This window comes from Falco biarmicus, chromosome Z, assembly GCF_023638135.1.
Source record: "Falco biarmicus isolate bFalBia1 chromosome Z, bFalBia1.pri, whole genome shotgun sequence".
NCBI lineage: Eukaryota > Metazoa > Chordata > Aves > Falconiformes > Falconidae > Falco > Falco biarmicus.
The window spans coordinates 31,218,107-31,224,106 of NC_079311.1; positions in this window are offsets into that span (position 1 = coordinate 31,218,107).

A 6,000-nucleotide genomic window follows, 5' to 3' on the forward strand; every position below is an offset into this window, starting at 1 on the left:
GGTCTGAAATGAGGTTTGGAACAGGAAACATGCCCAACTGTATGGGTTGCAGCAGTGTCTTCAAGATATTAATACTGGCCAAGGCTCAGGTTTTCACCACTTCCTGTTTTCCAGGCACTGTCCTCGTGCCGAACAAGGACATTCCTTGTGCTGAGTTGCTTGGTCAACACAGGAATGGAGGTTAGCGGGGCATCTAGGGTAGAGCTCCAACATCTTGCATTGCGGGCTAACACATGGCATGCTTGTTCAGTCAGGGATCAATTTCCATCTTCACAGTATAGAAACGTCTTATCCTCCTTCCTGCCACTATGTCCTTTCATCCAAGACCAGAAGCCTTTCCACTATTGCCCTTTGTTTACTCTAGGACACTCTACACCATTTTTACTGGTGGTAATGTCCTTTGGCTTGAGCAGCTTTTTCTCCTCCAAATATTTCCTAGCATGTTTACTGCTAAACGTGTTTTCTCTGAGACTTCATTTTGCTGGGTAAGGCAAGCCAAGAATTCCTTGATGCATACTTCCACCAAAACTAGTGCAGGAGGGGTCAGCCTTCCCAAATGTTGGCGGTTGTACATACTTTCCTGAAGGGTGCTTCACTTGTCCCTTTTACAATAGCATAAGTATTCCTCCAAGCTGGCTGGAAATTGCCGCATTAGCGGACAATACACTCAGCAGAATGTATTGAGGGGAGTAACATGCACAACCTAAGAAGTGTGAGAATCGATAAGCTCTTCTGACTCCATGGAATTGTTTACTTGGTTATGTCTCCCAGAAGGCTTTAACCTCCAGATTTTACAGCGGCAGGCGAGTTTTTCTGTGCTGTAGCATGACCAGAGTCCTAAAGACCCTAAAGCTACTCCCTTCCCCTCCTCTTTCAGACATAGCACTTCACTCCTGTTGGAATGAATCTGCCACAACTCCCCACGGCCCTGGAAGATAGAGAACCCATGCAAAGGCTCCTCAAAGGTGAGGAAAAAGGAAGAGTTTCAGTGAGGACACGATCTGAGTGCACTGAGACTGCTGGAGATGCTGCTTATCTTAGCCCATGGAGTAGCTTGGTGCTGGGAAAAATGAATTCTCATGTCTAAAAAGCAGTTTCATACTATCAGAAAAAAAAAGATGAAATTGTTCAAAAGTCTTTGTGCTCAGCAGGAGGAATGATATCTTTGCACAGAGTTGGCTGCATAAAGTGATGAACTTTCAGAGGAAGGCTCTTTCACTGAGCCAGACACCCTGGCAAGGCAGCTTCAGCTACCTGTTCCTTCTACACCATCAACAAGTCCAACTGTGTTCAGTTCCCATACATAAAATGGAAGTGACAGCAGAGACCCACCTCCCTACAAGAACAGGAGTGCAGAAGCATCAAGGTCTCCTTTGATATTACAGAAAGGAGGAGGGAAGGGAAATCAAAGAACCTTTGATAAGTAGGACATCAAAATGATCCCATATCCCTGCCCTTTGGAGTCATGAGGAATCACTCTGTTGGCTGTACTACACATAAGGTCTGAACCAAAACTTTCTGAGAAATTCAAAACAGCAGAACTCTGGTTTCTTGTGAAAAATACCTTTGCTTCTTCCTGTACAACAGTGAAAAAAACACTTGATTTTGGATTCATGCTTCAGTTTTACTGGTGCCACAAGGGTGATGCACTCCTAAACCCCATGACTATTAGCTGGTATTATCCATATTTGTTTCTAGAAAGGGCCAAGGCTGAGAAACTGTTTTCCTTCCAAAAAATTAAGATTAGTGTTTGCCTGCAAAAGCATTAGGGCTTCTACTTGCACTAGAGGTAAGTAGTATCTATCCATCTTCCCACTGTTGAAAAGTCCCAAGCTGCTAAGAAGGTTGGAAGTTCAGCTTTCAGTTTGAAGCATGCCAGGTCCACTTGACTATTTTTAGTTTGACTTCCAGATCTGCTTTAAATTTATCAGCTTCATTTATTTTTTTTAAACAGCTTCAGGAAGGAGCGGAGTGTAAAGTGCTGTTAATACTGTTAACTTGTTGGCATTTTGCTGTTCATCTCAATATCTGGTTGATCTGTCATCTGTTAACCCAACACCAGATGTTGTTCAGCCTAGTTTAGCTGTAGCAGAGATGTAATGCATATGTCATGTCCTGTGGCTCCCACTGCTCAAAGCTAGGAAGCCATCCATAAATGCAGCAGTCACCTCGTCTGTTGCTGGCCTCCTTGACTGCTATAAATATGTTGTGACATCTCCAAGAATAAAACTAAGTAACATGGTGTGATGGCATAAGACCACCCAGATGGTTCCAAACACAAATCAAAGATCGTCAGAAGTAAAAAAGACAGAAACAATTGTGTGGTCTCTGATGGTCAATAAACATGTTCCAGAGTTAGCGCAAAGATTAGCACCTGCACTCACGCAGAAATCGAAGCCTATTTCCAAGCACAGAGAAAATGATTAGAGGATGGGTGTGAAGGGATAGCCTCAAGTTACATGCATCTGGCTGGAGAGAGTTCATGTTTCAGCAAAAAGTGGGTGATTCAGCATTTTCGTTAACCCCCTGACAGTTGAAAACAGATTCGGTATCACAGCTTTTCTTCAGAGCCCACTAATGCTGCTGTACTAATTGGAGAAAGCTGACAAGTCCTGCCTATGTCTCATGCCAGACCGGAGGACTGCAGAGTGGCTGGCCCAGAAGGAAGGAGGGCGGTGAGCAAGCGCTCCCCAGTACAGGGACTCTGCTGCAGTTAACACTTTTTTAAGGTGCTTTTAAAGCAAAAGACATGTACTGAAGATGCTCAAGGGTGTCCATAGGCTCTGTATGGCTTTTTCAAGGGCCTGTAAAATTTCAGTCTGTCATTTTCTCATGCACATTTTCTACCTTGTCAGATGTCAGCCAGGGAAATGTTATAAGACTGTTTAGATTGGTTTAGATTGTCCAAGCATGCAGCAATTGTTCCCAAGTATTTATTCTGGGACAACACAAACTCAGCATTTTCAGCCTCTTACTGCTTCAGCACAGGTAATCTTTATAATAAAGCCTTTGTTATTTGTAAACTTAACTGCTTCAAACCTGTCAACATTTAAAGTCTTCAAATACATCCCATTGCACATAGAGAAGGTTTCATTCCTCCTGATGCAAAGATGCATCTACCTTCACAAAGGGAAAAAAAGAGAAAGATTGAAATGACAGATTCAAGTAGCACAGCAATGGGACATCCTTACTTGGAACAGGCCAAAACTTAGGTTTTGAGAGAGAAAAAAAAAAAAGATTCCCCTAGTCACAGGGCATTACTTGAAGATGCATTAAAGCTTGAGGCATCAAAATCAAAAGTCCTGAAGCTCTGCTTTGAAATTCCTGTGTAGATATTCAATGTGTGAAGTACCCATGGCAGCTGGAAAGTACTGCAATGGGACAGATTTTGTGACAGCTCTTGACAAGCTCTTATTCTACACTCTCAGCCATGGACACCAGATCTCAGGGAAGGGTCCCGTACCAGCTGAGGGCTGGGGGCCAGGGCTGGACCCCGAGAGCGCCAAAAGCTGCAAGTCCCAGGGGAGGCCAGGCTCGGTGGGATTCGGAGCGGGGCTTGCAGCGGGACCGTGTCTGCTGCAAAACTGATCCAACAGTGCCCTCCCGTGCGGAAAGTAAACATCACAGCTCGGCGGAGTACGTTTCACCTCTCCACGCTCTCTGCTCCAGATGCCCATTTCGGCTGGGACATGGTAGCGCCAAAAAGCCAAACAGATAGATAGATAGATTAGATGATAGATGGGTAGACTGACGGACAGACAGATAAAGATAGACAGATAGATAGATAGATGAAGGCAAAAGATGTAATGGGGAGGAGAAGATGAAGGCCAAGGGAGGGCTGAGCTCTCACAAGTTTTGCAAGATGATCTCATGTTGGCCGTAACCCAGTACCACTGTGACCCCTTCCTTTCCCAGGGGCTGATGCTTTTTACCCTATGTGCGCATAGAAACAGAAGGTCACAGACTTAAGTTCCTGCCCATATGTCCGCCAAAACGTGTATTTGTCTTTCTTAGCCTAGGGAGATGTCTCATGGGCCTGTCAGTAGCTGGCATATCACACTTTACTTAAGAGGTGGGCTGCCTCTCACCCTGGGGTCAGTGGGGACCACCCTGATCAGATCTTTATAAACATGGTTAAAATCTTCGTTTTTATGTTGACTTGCAGTGGCAGTGTAACACAGCAGAGCTAAAGAGAACTACATTGTACAAACCAAGAACTGTGTAGGAAATCCATTGTCAAGATGATAGTGCCAAGACAAGAAACCCAAGTTCGTTTAAGCAGGTAAACAGGAAAAAAATGTCTCTCAGAATCCTTGTAAAGGTCTGTGTAGCCTTTTCTTAGATGCACCTTTAACACTCAGTCCAAGTTGCTACCTGCATGTCCCAGTGAGCTTAGGCATAGACTGGGAGATCCCAGGTGAGTAACAAATAACAAGAAATATTATAACAAATTGTTATAAATCATATAAGTTCCTATATACTCTTTAGAACCAAAAAACAAAAAACCCCAATGAAATCTTAACTCCACTGTACAGCTCTCATGCATTTGTGTATCTGTGCAGTAGCAAATTAGTTGGTTGTCTCAAAGCTCACTGAGATGACAAGCATATGACAATTCAGGCTAAGGGTGAGAAGAAGTATGTAAGAAAAACTTACAAGGTCTTTCATACATGCTTATAGTCATTTTTATTTCTCCAGCATGTGACAGCTGTGTATTTTTGCCTTGAGACTTTTATTTCAGTAATGAGTAACCTGTGTTGTTCTTGATTTTGGTTTTTTCCTTTTAAACCTTCACTGTAGCATACAAGCTTGTGTGCATACACACATACACTCTTTCTTCACCATATTTCCTATAAAACATTCTTTTGAGAGCTTGACCAGCTAAAAAAAAAATTAGTGTTGCCTCTGTATTATGTGTTTTCACACTTATTGTAAGCTTATCTAAAAAGCCACGAGCCGGACTTGACCCATAAAGCATTCAAGGCACAGCTGGAAGGCAAATACGATTCACACACCCTCCTCCATGAGCTAGAGTACAGGATCAGCCAGAGATGGGCTGACATGAGTGTTTAAAGCTTGGAAGTCTTGTTCTACCATTACCAGCATTATTAACCTTTCTCCAGGGCAGCTGTTCACTGGTCTGAAAAAGAGTCAGAAGTCAGGCACAAGATTTTCTTAACATCCTCCTCCATCTGATGAGAGCAAATGAAATGGCAGAGGCATCAGGAAGCTCAGGGCTTCCTCCACTGAGAAGGAGCTGCCTTCTCTTTGGTTTTTAGCTGAAAAAGAAACACTGAACATTCACTGAAGCATTTGCACATGTGCTAAAGGCAGCCTTACCACATGAGTCGTGTTGCAAAAATCAGACTCACAGAAGACAGTGTGCAGAGCTGAGGACAAGGGAGATGAGGAAGGAAGAGAAAGACAGTCTGAAAAAAACTTTAAGTGGCAACACTGTTGACAAAAGTCCATGCAGGCAGGGGAAAAATAACAAAACCTCAGCTCAACACTAAGGATCCCCAAACATTAATGAACTAGTGTAAACATGGACTTTTGTATCTTTGACTCTATCTGCAGCTACAAACTTCAGGGGGTAGGAGCTGTATTATCCCTGACTGTCTTGGGTACTGGGTTCTCAAAGGGTCGATGCCATCCATTTTGTTTCATTTCATAACAGAAGAATAGGGTATCATTAAATTCCCCAACTTGTATGATGGTTTAGCCTATGTTCCTGCAGAAAACAAGCTGGATATTTTTACCTAGACAGGTATTCTCTCAATTAATATATAATATGTGCTTCATTTGAGTGCATTTTGAGAGGTTAACATATGCTCTTTCAAAACTATTGTCTGTTGTTATGGGAGCTATGACTGTTCCCTTAACCACTGTCTTCACAGAAAAAAAAAGGGCAATTAGTCTGTCTTTGTGTTAATCACTAAATAGGCCTAATTTTTTGTTATAATGCTGGAACACAAAGACTGCTTCACAATAGCCAAATTC